The sequence below is a fragment of the Mustelus asterias genome, chromosome 2, assembly GCF_964213995.1.
Source record: "Mustelus asterias chromosome 2, sMusAst1.hap1.1, whole genome shotgun sequence".
NCBI lineage: Eukaryota > Metazoa > Chordata > Chondrichthyes > Carcharhiniformes > Triakidae > Mustelus > Mustelus asterias.
In genome coordinates this window covers 106,009,512-106,027,417 of record NC_135802.1, presented here as the reverse complement: position 1 = coordinate 106,027,417, position 17,906 = coordinate 106,009,512, and the positions used below count along the sequence as shown (strand labels likewise).

The following is a 17,906-nucleotide window of genomic DNA, read 5'->3' as shown; positions in this document are numbered from 1 at the left end:
ATTGTACACAGTACTCCACATGTAGTCTCACTAATGCTCTGTACAACTGAAGCATAACCTCCCTACTTGTTATTCAATTTCCCTTGCAATAAATGATAAAATTCAATTGGCTGTCCTAATATTTGCTGTAATTGAACACTAGCCTTTTGTGATTCATGCACACGGGGCTGCATTTTGTGGGGGGTGAGGTGCGCATGTGTGGACACTGCTTGCCCTCAACAAGGTCTCAGAGGCCGGGAGGAAGTCCCACCCTAAGGAGATGCCAGTACGTCTGATTAGCCACAGCTGTAGCAATCCCAAAAGTCCAGAACTGAATAGTGGGCATTGCTGGCACTGCAAGCAGGTGCAAAAAGAAAGCAGCCAAGGCATCCGGAGCCAAGTAAGTTGGGGTCTTGGACTGGGAAGGATCGGGCTGCTGGAGAAGTGGGGAGCGCAGGTGGGGAAGAACAAAGGAGAAGGTATCATCTTTGGAAGGGGGTTCTCTGATGCACAAAGGGCAACACCGCCAAATGATCTTTCCCACGCCACCCCCAAATTATCTGCTCTGCTCCCCCTTCCTTCCCACCTTCCAAAAATGCTTTACGAAAGGCCTGCCTGCTCCTGTCCACTTGTCCTCACCACCTATTTTATGACATGGGCAGCATATGATTCAGGTCAACTCGCTTGTTAACAAGCTAATTATTTATTTAAACATAGTGAATGGGTTGCTGAGTTTGACATCTGTCCACCCAGCATGTTATGTGGGACAACTCGGGGCGAGCGGCAAAGTGGTGGGCTTGCCACTCTTCATGTTTTATGTGTCCAAACTGCCAAAAACATGCCCGGCGGGGGGGAGGGCATGTGGAGTAGCAGATACAACAAAACTATCTCATGCTATTACAAGTATTCTTATCACACCTCAAATGTGGCACCATGTGTGATCTCACCTTTCCAACTCGGCCTCTGGAACATAGGATTTCTCACTTTTCTAATCAATACATCTGGTCATCGACTCAATTGCAACAGTTGATCCACTCCATTAGAGTGCCCGGAGGTATTCAACCAAACAGCAGTGTCTTGCAGAACCTCTTTAGCTAAGCTCATGACAGTTTTGATGACACAGATTGCCAAGAGATTCCTTTAATAAATCTCATTAAAAGGTCTGGTCAGCCTTAGTAAAATTGAAGCATTAGTGTAAAATTGTCCAATTCACAATCACTGTTCTAACCATTTCCAGCTTTCATTCTTGTTTAAATGTATCATACATAGATTCTTGTAACATGCCTTCACTGTTCTCCCTGTGCTATAGTTCCTTTTTTATAGTGTTCTGATCCCCATGGAGATTTATAACTTTTAAAAAGTGATTCGAACTTCCAGTTGATAGCTGAAAGAATGACACAACAAGATTTCACATTTTAAAACTTAATGGAACAAATGACGAAGGGGAATATTGACTAAACACTATTTTCTTTTATAAGTAACATAAACTTAAACTACAGAAAGAAGGATTCCATTTTTACACTTACCATACATCATATTCTCCACAAAATTACAGTCCTTACAGCAAACAGTCCAAAGTTACTCCCAGCTTCCGATGGGTTCCTTTACCTCCATTTCACTGAGTAGTAACTTTGAGTTACTCCAAGTGCTTTCCTCAGTTTTCAGAGAGTTTTTTAAATCCATCAACAGCAGTAAAACCTGTTCTGATGATTTTTCTTCCTCAGTGATGTTAGAATGAATCTTCTGAAATCTGTAGAAGACCGAAGAATGCGTTCTTCCAGCATCCAGCTTGCTAAGTCTCTTTGTTGACCACAAAGACCTGTTTCTTTGGATACTGTAAGAAGTTTAACAACACCAGGTTAAAGTCCAACAGGTTTATTTGGTAGCAAAAGCCACACAAGCTTTCGGAGCTGCAAGCCCCTTCTTCAGGTGAGTGGGAATTCTGTTCACAAACAGAGCTGTTTGTGAACAGAATTCCCACTCACCTGAAGAAGGGGCTTGCAGCTCCGAAAGCTTGTGTGGCTTTTGCTACCAAATAAACCTGTTGGACTTTAACCTGGTGTTGTTAAACTTCTTACTGTGTTTACCCCAGTCCAACGCCGGCATCTCCACATCTTTGGATACTCACAGTGAAGCCTGTAGCCTGATCTTGAAAATGGCTTCTACTGCCATCTCCCCCTCAGCAATGTGAGATACGTTAAACTTGCATCCAGGTAGCGATGCTAATTAGCTATCTTTGATCCCACCTCCCTTTCATCCTAGAAATAAACAAACTGTTTATAAACTGATACCAACAACATATTTCTGGGACTTTGGGAGACTTGGGGGAATTTTCCCATCCCACCCACCATGGGAATCATAACGGGCAGGAGGCAGACTATGCAAAGGTCTGTTGACCTCAACCAGGATTTTCCAATCCTTGGGTGCGGTAAGAACCTGGTGAGAATCACTACTGGTCTCCACTGTTGGAGCACCCTAGCATGGCCATCATGCCTGGTCTCCACTGTTGGAGACTTCGAGCACCTTAGCATGGCCATCATGCCTGGTCTCCACTGTTGGAGACCAGGCATGATGGCCATGCTAGGGTGCTCGAAGGCAATTAAGGCCCCTGGGTGGTCAGGGACATGGCTGGGCTGTGCCCATGCAGCAGTGCCCTCTTGGCACACTGGAATGGCAGTGCCAAAAGGGTGGGGCCTGAGTAGGGGTGGGGCCTGTGGATCATGAAAGGGATTTGTGAAGGGGTGTGGCATGAAGTGGGACATGTCAAAGGTCATGAAGGGAGACACGTAGGGGGTCATGAAAGGGGGCATGCTTGAGGCCATGAAGGGGATCCATTGGGAGGGCCTCAAGTCCCAATGCCGGCAATCTGTGTCGGGTTGGGTGTGGGGAAACATGCCACCTATGAGAGGGGTGTGGGTTCTCAATGACCATGGGGGAGGGAGGGGGTCTCCCAGTGCACTCTGAAATTGGGGCGCCCATTCAAAATGGCACCCGGTTGCTTTGCAGCCAGGCTCACCGGCGTGTTTAGTCCCCAACCCCTCCTAGAACAGACGTGCAACTCACCACTCTCCCAAAAAATGACTGAAGTGTGGGGTGATTGCGGTCGGGCATTCTGGTGATGACAGTAATGTTTTGGGAAAATTCCACCCATAATGTGTGCACGCATCAACATGCACTTTAGCGACAATTATTTTTCCCCAAATATATAATACTAAGTAAAAGTTCTATATTTTCAGGTATTCCTTGCAGTAATCACTGATATCGCCACCCTCCCCACTTTCAACAGTGTACACATTTACACAATAGCTTCACAATTATAAGTCTGCTATTTATCCTAAGTCTGTTCTCCCTGCATTAAAGTAAATTTGAGATTTTTGTTTCAAACTTAACATTGGGGAAAGTAATAACATTGCCATGAATGTCATTCCCAAAATTTAGTTGGATCAAAATTCTGTACCTATCAAAAATAACAACTGTTTCAATTTCCTTTCCTACAGACTGAGGTTTAAGGTTTCAGTAACCCTGATAGGCCCACGACTGAATAAGAAAGTGAATGAAATAAATCATATGGGTATGCATAAAGGTGGTGCACAAACAGACTTAGATAATGAGCAGAACAAGTGGGGAATTTTGACTGGTTCCTGCTCCACTAGCATAAAATAGTAGGTGCATGGATTTGGTGAGTTTTTTTAAGTGATAGTGTGTCATACTGCCTTGTATAATTTCACTTCAAGGTTGGTTGCTGCAGTATTCCCAGTTTCTACAGAGGCTAACACCCTTGTTATCTTCAATCTTCTAGTTTTCACATGGCAGTTTTTCTTAATGTCCTGCTTTCTTTCCCCCACTCTGGCAACTCTTATTGGCTGCATCCCGAACAATATTTGTATCTTTAAGTGTTGCTCTTCTCCAATCCCAAAATTAAAAATATCTTGCCATGGCCTGTTTTCTTTCACTAAATGTTTCTAGTTTAACAAATACTCATAAGAACAGAAGAAGCACTTCGAGCCTGCTCCATCATTCAAAATGATCTTGGTTGATCTGAAAGTGGACCTTAAGTCCACTTTCTTTCTTATCCCCCATACTGAACTATAAAACATTTCAAAGCATGTGCAAGACATTTCATGGCAGTTAAAAGAAAACTGAAAACATGTTGAAATTTACTCTTTTGAGCTTATGCCTGAAAGTTAAAGATTGCATATTTAGAAGTTTTACACTAAAAGTTGTTTTTGTGCTTTTCATGTAAGTGTTTTGAAGAGATCTGTACTTTTTATATTTGTGGACTATTTTCAGAATGTCAGTTAATGCTAATATAATCTATTGGTGCGGATTTGCGTCCCAAAATATAAAAAAGAGGTGTTTTAGTTTAAAAGATGTAAACAAAACAGACTGGAATTTTCAGTTGTTTATCCATTGCCTTAGTTAAGTTTTACAAAAACATATACAAAATCTTTTCTGTAAATGGGAATTCTTTGATAGAAATTTGGTGCAAATGTGAAAAGATGAGATGGCCTAAACTAATAAAATAAAATCTTAGAGTAATTATAAAGTGTAAGCATATATCATGTAATAGAATGGATATTTAACTATGTGCAAAACATGAATTCGAAACAGTTTGTCTCATAGCAAAAATGTGTTTAATTGTTCTTTTGTGACAGATATATTTTATTAGAACAAATCTATGGACACATTAGCCACAGTGCATTTGTATTGAAATACGTATGAAGGAAATTGTGGAGTCAATGTGGCACTGAGAGACAGCAAAATAATACTCGAATTCTCATCAGTTGGGAGAACTTGAAATGACCATTAGGCCACCCAGTTTGCCTTAGATAAGTGTAATGCTGGAATTCATGCTAACTGTCAGCTTTTGAAGTTGATAGCATTTTAACTCAGGTCTCAGCTTGTTAGTATGTCACAAGAAGAATTAATTTTGTCAGTGACATTACAGTTGTCAGTACCAACCAGTTGAATTAGTTGGAAGGAGAAATTTGAATCTGTAAGCATCAATCAGATCTGTCAGTCAGTAACATTTGAACCCAATGGAAGAAAAGTTCTTTCGCACAGTGCCACTTCCAGCAGCGTTCGATAGACTCAGGGCAGACAGCATCGTGGACTGCTAGGTGACTTGCTTCATTGATATCATTGGAAAATGCTGCACAAGTAACGTAAGTAGTGGCTTGCAACATTGCTAGTCTTGGGGAATTAAGACAAGTTTGTGTAGTACTGATAGGAGCGTCGCTATGTGAGTAAGTTTCTTCCTCATTATGTTATCAGCTGTTGGTTGGACACAAATGTGAGGCAGAAATGTTTTGAGATCATTGTTTTTGAGAATCACAGTTATATGTTTGTTTATTCAGTGTTTGTCTATGTTCTACGTTTTGGCCTTGATTTAGTATCTTCTCAGATTCAGTGGTGGCAGTCATTCTCCATGCCAGAGTTGATTCACACTACCCAATATCTATTTACATTTATATATGGTAACATAAATCTTCTGGATCCACAAATATAATTCAACACCTATTTTTAGCAGTAACCCTCTTCGGTTCCATTGCACATGGAACTGATCAGAGCCGGCATTCAGTCCAACAGAGAAAATACACCAAAGCATTTTACTGGTTAAAACAAAATTAAATATATCTGTACCTCTGTGTTTATCACAAAATGCCCTTCATGCTGCACCAACTGATTTAAATTAATGCGCAAAAACAATATAAATATGTAGAAATTGATACAGTGCTTGAAAGAATGTTTTGTCACTGAATAAATTGGGTAAATAAATAAATAAATTGAGCACTATAATGTACTGAGCAGCTATAATGGTCTATGGTCTGGATTTTCGTTCCCAAGACAGGACATTTCCCAGCTTCATCTATGCCTGGGAAATAGACCAGGAAGGTTGGATTTTTGTACTGGGGGCAGAATGCATTAGAAGTCAGATTTTCTGCCCCGGAACGAGTGTGGCGGAAGCTGGGTGCAGAGGCGGGCCGGGTGGAAAGCCTGCTTTTGTGCACCAGCACTTTGTAAAATATGCAAAGCAGGAAATATCCCTCCAACCAGCCCCCCCCTCTCTACCCCCCCATAACTCACACAATCCCCATTCTGTATCCATGCAGCCTCATTTCCCCATCCACCTTCCACAGCCCCTCTTATCCCCAGTGTCACCCTATGCCCCTCTACCCACCCCCATGGCCCCTCATCTTGGCACCTAGCCAGCAATGTCCTGTACAAAAAGCAGGACAAATCCAACCTGACCAATTCATGCCCCATCAGTCTACTCTCGGTCATCAGTAAGGTGATGGAAGGGGTAATCAACAGTGCATTCAAGCAGCACTTGCTGAGCAATAACCTGTCACTAACCCTCAATTTGGCTTCTGCCAGGGTCACTTAGCTCCTAACCTCATTATAGCCTTGGTTCAAACATGGACAAAAGAACTAAACTGCAGAGGTGAGAGTGACTGCCCTTGACATCCGAGGCAGCATTTGACCGAGACTGGCACCAAGGAGTCCTAGCAAAACTAGAGTCAATAGGAATCAGGGGGAAATCTCTTCACTAGTAAGAGTCACACCTAGCACGAAGGAAGATGATTGTAGTAGTTGGGAGGTCAGCCATCTCAGCTCCAGGACATCACTGCTGGAGTTCCTCAGGATAGTCTCCTAGGCCCAACCATCTTCAGCTGCTTCATCAAAGACCTTCCTTTAATCAGAAGGTCATATGTGGGGATATTCACTGATGAGTAGACAATGTTCAGCAACATTTGCGACTCCTCAGATACTGAAGCAGTCCATATCCAAATGCAGCAAGACGTGGACAGTATCCAGGCTTGGGTTGACAAGTGGCAAGTAGCATTCACGCTGCACAAGTAGAACATAGAAACCCTACAGTGCAGAAGGAGGCCATTCGGCCCATCGAGTCTGCACCGACCACAATCCCACCCAGGCCCTACCTCCACATATTTTACCCGCTAATCCCTCTAACCTACGCATCTCAGGACTCTAAGGGACAATTTTTAACCTGGCCAATCAACCTAACCTGCACATCTTTGGACTGTGGAGGAAACCGGAGCACCCGGAGGAAACCCACGCAGACACGAGGAGAATGTGCAAACTCCACACAGACAGTGACCCGAGCCGGGAATCGAACCCGGGACCCTGGAGCTGTGAAGCAGCAGTGCTAACCACTGTGCTACCGTGCCGCCCTAGTCAAGTGCCAGGCAATGACTATCTCCAACAAGAGAGAATCTAACCATTGCCCCTTGACCTTCAATGGTAATGGCATTACCATCACTGAATCCCCCACTATCAATATCATGGGATGTTACCATTGACCAAAAACCTAACTGGGCTAGCCACATAAATACTGTGACTACAAGAGCATGTCAGAAGCTAGGAATCCTGTGGTGAATAACTCACATCCTGACCCCCAAAGCCTATCCACAATTTATAGGACACAATTAGGAGTGCCTTGCCTAGGTGCATGCAACTCACAACAAACTCAAGAAGCTTGATGCTATCCAGGCAAAAACAGCCACTTAATTGACTACCCTTCCACAAATATTCACTCCATCCACCACCGAAGCACAGTAGCAGCAGTGTGTAGCATCTACAAGATGCACTCCAGAAACTCACGAAAGCTCCTTAGACATCGCCTTTGAAACCCATGACCACTACCATCTCAAAGGACAAGGTCGGCAGATACACGGCAATATCACCACCTGGATGTTCCCCTCCAAGCCACTCCCATCTTGACCTGAGAATATATTGGTGTTCCTTCACTGTCACTGGGTCAAAATCCTGGAACACTCTCCCTAACAGCACTGTGGAGGTGCCTACAATAAGAAGTCTAACAACACCAGGTTAAAGTCCAACAGGTTTATTTGGTAGCAAACGCCACTAGCTTTCGGAGCGCTGCTCCTTCGTCAGGTGGAGTGGGAGATCTGCTCACAAACAGGTGCCTACAACACATGAACTACAGCGATTCAAGAAGGCAGCTCACCACCACCTTCTCAAGGGCAATTAGAGCTGGATAATGAATGCTGACATAGCCAACAACACGAAATACCTTGAATGAAAATTATTTAAAAATTATGAAAAAATATGAAAATTATGAAAATTCTGGGCGGCACAGTGGTTAGCACTGCTGCCTCAGAGCACCAGGGACCCAAGTTCAATTCCGGCCTCGGGTCACTATCTGTGGAGTTTGCACTTTCTCCCCATGTCTGCGTGGGTTTCCTCCGGGTGCTTCGGTTTCCTCCCACAGTCCAAAGATGTGCGGGTTAGGTTGATGGCCATGCTAAATTGACCCTAGTGTCAGGGGGATAAGCAGGGTAAATATGTGGGGTTGTGGAATAGGGCCTGGATGGGATGGGGTCAGTACAGATTCGATGGGCCGAATGGCCTCCTTCTGTACTGTAGGGATTCTATGATTAAACATTGCTCTTAAGCACTTAATCTCTTATTAAAACAAACTGTTCTATTATATAAGCACTTCAAGCTGTTAATCAAACTCTCTTGAAGCCACTGTGCCAATGTTAGGTTGTAAAATCAGTAATGCAGCACAAATCCAGAAGGCCCAATCTAGCCTCCACATTTTTTGCAGAGGGGATGGGAGTGGATTATAAATTGCACATTCATGATTCATTTAAATCAGCAGCATTTTCCACTTGTGCAATTTTGATGAAGTAGTTTTCTGAAACCCAAAGTGTGCAGATTAGACCAGGTAAGAGCAGGTCTGGAGCTTGTGGATTCATTTGAGTCCCCTTTTGGAGAGATGAGGTACCCGTTTGGATATGGTCGTGGGACACCTTTAGGGCAGGTAAAGCACCCTTTGGGACAGGTAAAGCACCCTTGAGGACAAGCCAGGTGTTTGGAATTGCTAAAAGTAGATTGGATTGTGCGTAAAATGTTCAAAAACTAATTGGAAATGCGCAAGCTGTCAAAGAACTGCAGCCACCCCTTGGAATCCCTATTCCCAGAGATGGCAGCAGGAGGCCTCCTGTCTGAGGACGGTGGTTTGGGCAGATATGGCAGAAGAGGTTAGCACTTGTGGGCTCCACCAAAGAACTACCCAAAGTGCTGGAAGAAGATGAACGATCTGCTGCTCTTCGCCAGGGTAACTGGTATCGCATACTCACAGCAAAGTGAGATGCAAGGACATCAGTCAGTGTAAGTGTGTGATTGCACAGGGATGTCGGACAGGAGTTTGGGTTGTAAGCCTCAGCAGCAGCTGGGATGTGTGCACTGAATTTGTGCTGATCACTTCATGCTCTCAGTCTTCTATCAGCTGCAGACATCCTGTTTATTAATCACTTACTGGGGAGGGCTTAGGAGCATGCTCCTAAACTGTTCATGCACACATTGGGATGACACACCTAGTCATAGAGTTGTACAATCCTGAAAAGCTCATTTGGCCTATCGGGTCTGCACCTACAACAACTGCCACTAAAGTTGCTCCAATTCCATTTTTCAGCTCTTGTCCCATATCCTTGAATGTTATGATACCTCAAGTGCTCATCGAAATACTTTTTAAAGGTTTCTAGCCTCCACTACCTTCCCAGGCAGTGCATTCCAGATTCTCACCACACTCTGAGTGAATTTTTTTTTTCAGATCCCCTCTGAATGTCCTGCCCCTCACATTAAAACTATGCCCTCTCATGATTGACCCTCAACCAAAAGGAACAGCTGCTATTTACTCAACCTGTCCAAACCCCTCATAATCTTATACACCTCAATTATAACCCCCCTCAGCTATCTCTGCCCTAAAGAAAACAATCCAAGCCCATCTCGTCTCTCTTTATAGCTCAATTGCTCCATCCCAAGCAACATCCTGGTGAATGTCTCTGTACCCCCCCAATGCAATCACATCCTTTTTATAAAGAGGTGACCAGAATTGCACACAGTACTTCAGCTGAGACCGAAGCAACATTCTGTACAGCTCCAACATAACCTCCTTGCTCTTATACTCTATGCCACAATTGATAAAAGCAAGTGTTCCATATGTCTTCTTAACTACCCTATTCACCTGCTCTGCCGCCTTCAGGGATCTGTGAATAAGACCCCAAGATTTGTTCCTCTGAGCTTCCTAGTGTCCTGCCATTCATTAAATACTCCCTTATCCTGTTGCTTCTTCCAAAGTGCATCACCTCATACTTATCAAGATTAAATATCATCTGTCACTACTCTGCCCATCTGACCAATCCATCTATATCTTCCTGTAACCTACGACGTTCTTCACTATTAACCACCCTACCAATCTTGGTGTCATCTGCAAACTTAATTACCATTCTTCCCACATTCTTATCTATATGATTTATGCATACAACAAACAATAAGGGACCCAGCACTGAACCTTGTGGTACGCCACTGGACACCGGCCCCCAATCACTCAAACAGCCTTCTACCACCACGCTTTGTGTCCTGTTACTGTGTCAGTTTTGGATCCATCTCACTAAGTTTCCCTGAATTCCATGTGCTTCAACTTTCTCAATCAGTCTCCAATGTGGGACTTTGTCAAAGGCTTTGCTAAAATTCGTAAAAGCTTCATCAACTGAACTTCCCTCATCCGCACACTGGATCACTTATTTGAAAAAATCTATCAGATTTGTTAGGCATGACCTCCTTCTGACAAAGCCATGCTGACTATCCCTAATCAGCCCATGCCTTTCCAAATGGATATTAATTCTCTCCTTCAGAATTTTCTCCAATAGTTTCCCTACCACTGATGTGAGAGTCACCAGTCTGTAATTTCCTGGTTCTTCTCTACCACCCTTCTTGAAAAGTGGAACCACATTAGCCATCCTCCAGTCCTCTGGCACTTCCCCCGTAGCCAGAGGAATAAAATAAATTGTGTTAGAGCCCCTGTAATTTCCTGCCTGGCCTCCCACAGCAGCCTGGGATGCAAATCATCTGGGCCTTGGGAATTGTCCATTTTTAAGCCTGTCAATGCCTCCAATACCCCCTCAGTTTCTTTTTCAAACTGCTCAAGGTCCTCATAGTCCCTTTTCCTGAATTCTGTACCAATATCCTTCTTCTCTTGAGTGAAGACCGATGAGATATATGCATTTTACACCCTTCCAATGTCGTGCAACTTCACATACAGATTGTCCCCATGGTCTCTAATGGGCCCTACTCTTTCCTTGGTTAATCTCTTCCCCTTAATATATTTATATAATATCTTAGGATTCTCCCTAATCTTGTTCGCAAGTCCTTTTTCATGCCCCCTTTTTTCTTTTCTAATTGCTTTCTTAAGTTCCCTCTTGGACTTCCCATATTCCTCTAGGGCCACAGCTGAATTGCTCCCTTTGGATTTGCTAAAAGCCTTTCTCTTCTTCCTTATCCAGTCCTGAATTGTCTTTGACATCCAGGGTTCCCTGAACCTATCGCTCCTACATTTCCCATTAGAGGGAATATGTTGGACCTGTAGTCTTCCCCATTTACTTTTTTGGATGCTCCCCCCATTGCTTCGCTGTAGATTTTCCTGCAAGGAGCTGTTCCCAGTCAACTTTGGTCAGATCCTGCCTTATAAAATCTGCCTTCCCCCAATCCAAAGCCGTTTTTTGCAGGCCATCTTTTTCCTTGTCGGTAACAAACTTAAACCATACCATGATGTGGTCGATATCACTAAAATGCACATTGAACACTTGTCCAGCTTCGTTCCCCCAGAAACAGATCCAGCACCGCTCTATCCCTTTTTGGGAATTTGACATATTGATACAAAAACTCCTTGTACATATCAAGAAATCCACCCTCTCTAAATACTTTACATTATGATTATCCAAATTCATGTTGGGGAAACTGAAATCCACTAGTATAGTTATCTGATTATTATGCTTACATACCTCAGTGGATTGTCTACATGTCTGCTCCTCTATTTCCCCCCATATCTTTTGGGGGCCTATAATACACTCCCAGTAATGTGGCTGCCTCCTATACAATCCTAAGTTCGACCCACAAAGCCTCATTTGAAGACCCTTCCAAGATATCAGCTCTCCTTATTGCAGTAATTGACTCCTTAATGAATAATGCAACATCACCTCCCTTTTTACACCCTCTCGCCTAAAGATCTTAAACCCCAGAATGTTGAGTTGCCAATCCTGCCCTTCCTTCAACCATGTCTTTGTGATGGCAACAATATTACACTTCTATGTGTCAATCCACACCCTTAACTCATCAGTCTTACCTATTACACTCTTAGCATTAAAAGTAAAGACCATCCAGCCTTGCTATATTCTTGACGCTCAACGGAGCTGAACTCACTCTGACTTGCTTCCTTTACTATAGCATGATGTGTCTCTATTTTACTAATGCTCTGCAAGAATGTTGGCCCCAATGTAGTTAAGGGGCAGACCTTCCCATTTGTACATGTCCCACCTTCCCCAGAAACGGTCCCAGTGATCTAAAACCCTCCCTCCTGCATCAACTCTTGAGCTACACAATCACCTGCCCTATTTTCCTTCTGTTTGTCTACAGGACAAAAACATCCACAATAAGAGGGAATGAGCCAAGACTGGAGGCAGAATTCAGGATATTCGTGTCCTCACTCCTTTCGAGGAGGAGGCTGTTGAGCGAACGGGGAAAGTGCAGGATCATACCTGTATTGGAGACGAGATAGGATTTCCCAAGGAAGCTAGTGAGCATGCCTTCAGTCTGCAGTTGTCGGCTGCACCCACAGAGTAACATATTACTTTAATTAAGGAACTGGCTTAGACATCCACTAAATCTCTCTTTCCATTTCAGCTCCCAGCAAAAAAAGGGGGAGGCCCAATATGGAGACCAGACACAGCTACATCTCCAACTCCACTTCTGAGGAGGATGCCTCAGAAGCTTCAGACGATGCACTGTCACAGCATTCACCTGAACCCTCCATCAGCACAGAGACATTCACTTCAGTGGGTGAGAGTAGGCTCAGGCTCACAATCTAGTGAGCACATCACTGACGCGGGTCCACAGTTGGTGGAGGAAGTGACAACCGAGATATCTGACACTCAGAGAACTGCTGGAGACCTGGCCCGTACTCAGCCACCATGCAGATGATGAGCCTCTGGACTTGGCTATAAGAGACCTGATGGAGAGACAGGCAGGGAAGCATTATGCAGAGATGTCACAGGTCATGTACAGACCGGATTGAAGGCTGGAGAAGCCCGTCTGCTGTCATGGTTCTGGCATGCAAGCGCTTGGCTTCCTCCATGGAAAGAGAGGCATCTGCCTTGGAGACCCAGGTCCAGCAAAATACACAATGGCTGCCAGATATGTGCTCAGACCTGTACTCTTCAACCATGAGTGCAGTGCAGCAATGGTGGCAGACATTTAAGGGTGTGGAATTTGGGGCCCCATCAGAGTCCAATAATAAATTCCTATAGATTCACTTCTCTCACATTATCAGCATAGTGATTGCTTAATAATCCCACGTGTGCATAATTAGCACTGGCTGTCATTTTGAATGGGAGGCCTGGGCACACATCGTGCAAGCCATAACTTGCAGCTCACCATGTTCTGACCTCTAAAAATGATGTCAACAAAGAGTGATCAGCGAGGTAATTGCATATCCTGCTGTTGTTGCTCTGATGTGAGATGTGGGTACTCAAGATAAGGAGTACCAAGGGGAATTAAACATGCAATGTGGGTGGCAAGGAACCCATCTTGCAGATGCAATTTCAGGGTTGTAAGTTTGAAGTTCTACATTTTCCTCCTAACAGGAGACTTCCCTAAACGTTTAGAAAAAGTTGTGCTGGGTGCATCTAATTGTTACTGGCCATCCTTAGTGATTTGTCATTTTGAACTAACATGCAGGTGAAGGCTGCAAGTAAGGAGGCAACAAGCAAGTTAGCCTTGACTGCAAGAGGGACTAAGTGTAGGATTAAAAAGGTGTATGTGCGATTGACTGAAGCCTTTGTGAGAACTCATGTGGAGACTTGTTTGACCTGTTTGTTTCCTTATCAAGGGTTGCAGTCAACATCGCAACTGAAGTACATCGGACTTCATTGAAAGACCTCTTAGTCCATGAGGTGAGAAAGAGTAGATTGGCCCTGTGTGCTGGACCATGCCGAGGACTGTGAGGCTATCTATGTGAAGCATCAGAGGCTCTAACAGGGATCTGAACAGTGCATGCAAGCAAGATGGGGTGTCATCAATGACAGATCATAGTTTTGCACTGATAAAAAAACAACCTAGGAGTGATACTTATAGAGGTCTCTCCCAATGAAGGGTCCAGATTGGTTGCTAGTCCACAATCCACAGTGCAGGTGAGGCACTCTCAGTAAATGGACTCCAAAGTAACCTCAGAACTTTTGGGCATGATGAGCTGTCAAGGGAAATTAGTTTACCATGGGAAAATGGAAATTAGGTGGTAGCGACATGATCTTCCCTGATCAATCTGCATGGAGGAGAAATCTGAAGGGGCCAAAAAGTCTTCTTGTGCTGCTCCTCGATGTACACCCATCTATCTGGCTCTGCCTGAAAGAACTCTCTGCAATGTCTGCCCCCCCCCCCCCCCCCCCGCCCCCCCCTCCCCCGCCGCCTCCACCCCCAACTAGAAGTAGATGTAATGTGAAATGAGTGCCTCCCTGTCGAGTTGCCATGCACTAGACTTTGCAAGGATATGAAAAAACTAGGAACAGGATTTTCTGATCCTGCCAACTTCGGGACTGGAAATTCTTCCCCGGGTTCAATGGACCTTTGGCTTGTCTGTCATATTTACCATTCCACCCGTGATGATTCCTGCGGTGGGCGGGACTAGAAGATTTAGGCCTTAATCTCTATTACAGATGCCTGAGGTTGTGGAAGAACAGAATGCTTTGCAGGTTCTAATATGCACATTTAGTTCTGGGGCTCTGTGTATCAGGACAGTTTGGCATATGCAGAGGATCAACCCACCTGCAGAGTAGATATTAAGAAGTGGATTTAATTCAGCTATGATAAATCAAGCGACGGTAGAGCAAAATACAATATCTGTTAGCAAAAAGGAGCTGGGGCCTCCCAGCCAGCAGAGGATAGAAATTCAGATAGTAGAAGATATGTGTTGGCAGTTTACTCTACCTGGAACTTGTTAGCTGTCTGATTGTCACAGGCCTTCTTTTCCATATCAAACCCTTCGATTGGTCTCTGCATGTTCCTCTGTGATATCCTGGCCTTTGTCATCACCATCCCCTTCATCATCTTTGTCACTAGAGGAGATAACTTGGTCTTCCATGTCTCCCTCAGCCAAGACATCACCCTTTGTAGGTCCATACAGTGCTGCTGAGGAGGTTGTGCAGGGCATAGCAGACAATGATGTTCTGGACATTCTCTGTAGTGAGTATTGGAGAGCCCCACCTGAACAGTGTAAACATCTGAACCTCATCTTGAGGAAACCTATTGCCTGCTCAATAATGAACCTTGTGGAGGGATGTGCAACATTGTATATCTCCTCAGCAGCACTGTATGGACCGTGAACTCGCGTAATCAACCAGGTCTTCTGGGAGTATCCCTTGTCCACAGCAAGCCAGTCCTGCAATCATTGAGGTCCCTCAAAAATTTGGAAGTGGCACCTGGGAGTGGGTCAGAATTTAGGCATCATGTGATTATAGAAGGCAAATCCTATCCTATCGGTTAGAAGTTTAACAACACCAGGTTAAAGTCCAACAGGTTTATTTGGTAGCAAAAGCTTTTGCTACCAAATAAACCTGTTGGACTTTAACCTGGTGTTGTTAAACTTCTTACTGTGTTTACCCCAGTCCAACGCTGGTATCTCCACATCATGTGCTCAGTTCCCAGGGAGCTATCGCATGAACTGCACCTTCAATGAGTCAAAGCCATTTCTATTGATGAATGTGACGGGCTGTTGCCAAAGGGCTCACAAGGCCACAAGTGTGCAGTCAGTAGTCCCTTGCACTTGCAGAAAACCTGCAATTGCTGCAAAACCCAATATTTTTGTAGCCTAGCTTTTGGGATCCAGGCGGAATTGGACAAATTGGTATCACTTCTTGGATGAACTTGTGTGTGGCTGACTGGGAGATGTCACATAGGTCCTCCACGGAGCCCTGAAAGGAGCCACTGGCAAAGTAGTTTAAGGTAGCAGTGACCTTTAATGCCAACAGTAGGGATTGCCTCAAAGTCCTTGCGGCCACAAGTCATCACAACCAAGCTGTCAAATTTGAGTAACCACATTGAGGTACATCCTTGGGCACCCCTGGCATTGCCTTTTGCTCATCTGAAGTTAGCTGCGTTGTCTGTGGTATATCCATGGTCAGGCCAATACTTGCTGTCGCACTGGCCCTTGATTGCCAGCATCCTGACCTTCTTGAGCTGGCGCTTGCTGCTTAGGCTGTTGTTCTTCCTGGCTCTCCGCCAACCTGCCCCAGTCCTTCATCCTCCTCATCTGGACAAGAACCAGTAGCAAGGTAGGTTTTCCTTTGACCTATTGCTTTAAATGAATAATGAATTCCTAAATTTATTAAAATACTATAGTATTGCTTCAGAAGCATCATGTGAATTTGGTAGTTCATCAAAGAATTAATTCAAGAATTAGAAATCACATTGTATTTCACATGCTCTTTTAGATAAATAATGAATGTCAATCAATATTTTTTCTGCCAGAACAGGCCTCCCCTTACTTTTGCATCTGTTCTATCACTGGAGGTTCAAACCTTGAGTTGGAAGCTGCACTGAATAATGGGTGATGCCATCTTAATGAAGGCAAGTGCAACGCAGGTTGGAAATTTATGAGATAGAAGTCAGCAGGAGGGAATCACGTGGTCAAAAGCAGCAATTGAGGAAGATTACTGGAATAAAAGGAACAATTGCGAGAGATCACAAGGGTAAAAGGCAACATTGCAAGATCATTGGGATCAAAAGAAAGAATTGGAGTAGTGAGAGGTAAAAGGGAATATTTGGTCGAGATTAGCAGGGCAGAAATAGTCATCTGAAATTGAGTGGGTTGATAAAGGAATATGCATGAAAGCTACCCAGAGAGTTTTGAAAGTACATAGAAAAGAATACAGGGAAACTGAGATTAAAACAAATATTGACCAGAAGAATGGACAAAAGAGCTAATGACTATTGGAGCAAAGACAGAATGAGAAATATATATGAGAGAAGGAGCAAAAGACTGGAAGGCAAACATAAGAACAGCGAGAATGACACAGAAAAGAGTTGGGGTAGACATTGTTTGCCCTGAGTTTTGCAAGCGAGGGCCACCATTTGTGAGCTGAATGGGCCCATTAAAAACAAGATGGGCATCAAATAAAAGTTGTGTACTGACCTAATTTCCCTGATCGTCACATGGACTCCATTGTACTTCAGACAATTATGGAGCTGACTAGTGTTGTGAAGAAACCATGGGCTCTCGATAGCCTTGTCTTTTTAAGTCCTTGTAAAAAGGATGAGAAGTTGCTGCCTTATGCACTTTCTCCATTCACACCTTACCCGTATTCTGATAAGTGTCATGGAATGGAAACAGGAGATGCAATGACCCTGGACCTCCTGCTTTCCTTGCCATCACTTCCTTCTCTCATCCTGACATCCTCTTATGCATTTGTGCTTTCAAGTGAACAAGAACAACTGGTCAGCTAAATGCAGCGTCAGTTGGAAGGGCAAGAGAAAGATAATTGAGGAAGAAACATCATCACTTGACTTTACATGTTGCTCAGATACTGGCATCTGTGTACCTTAGGCCAGTTTAAAGTTGGAATCTGCATGTGGTGAGTCACCAGACATGAGTGGGCTGCAGTCAGGACAGAGGGTAGATTAGCTCATGTGCAGACTTCCTGGAGAGTGAGGTCACAGACAGATGAGAAACTTGTTGGGGCAGGCTACAGAAAACTGCTGATGAAGTTGCACACTGAGATGCTTGAGACATTGACAGGCCTGCTAGAGAGCCTACACTCACTAACTAGGAGCATGAGGAATCTGCTCCATCATAGCACGTGGCATCACAGAGCTTGGAGCTCATCCTT

The 17,906-nt window shown here is 44.1% G+C and overlaps 1 protein-coding gene across 3 annotated transcripts in view; it reads left to right on the top strand.

The window, feature by feature from the left end:
* Nucleotides 1–17,906, top strand: part of creb5b (cAMP responsive element binding protein 5b) — a 353,679-nt gene that overhangs the window by 6,920 nt on the left and 328,853 nt on the right. The window contains exon 1 of one of the 3 annotated variants that reach the window (XM_078239766.1): nt 13,947–13,979. The exons of the other annotated variants lie outside the window; for them this stretch is intronic. The gene's annotated coding sequence lies outside the window, so the exon portion shown is untranslated. Of the gene's footprint in view, nt 1–13,946; nt 13,980–17,906 lie in introns of those variants that run through there. 3 annotated transcript variants of the gene reach the window in all.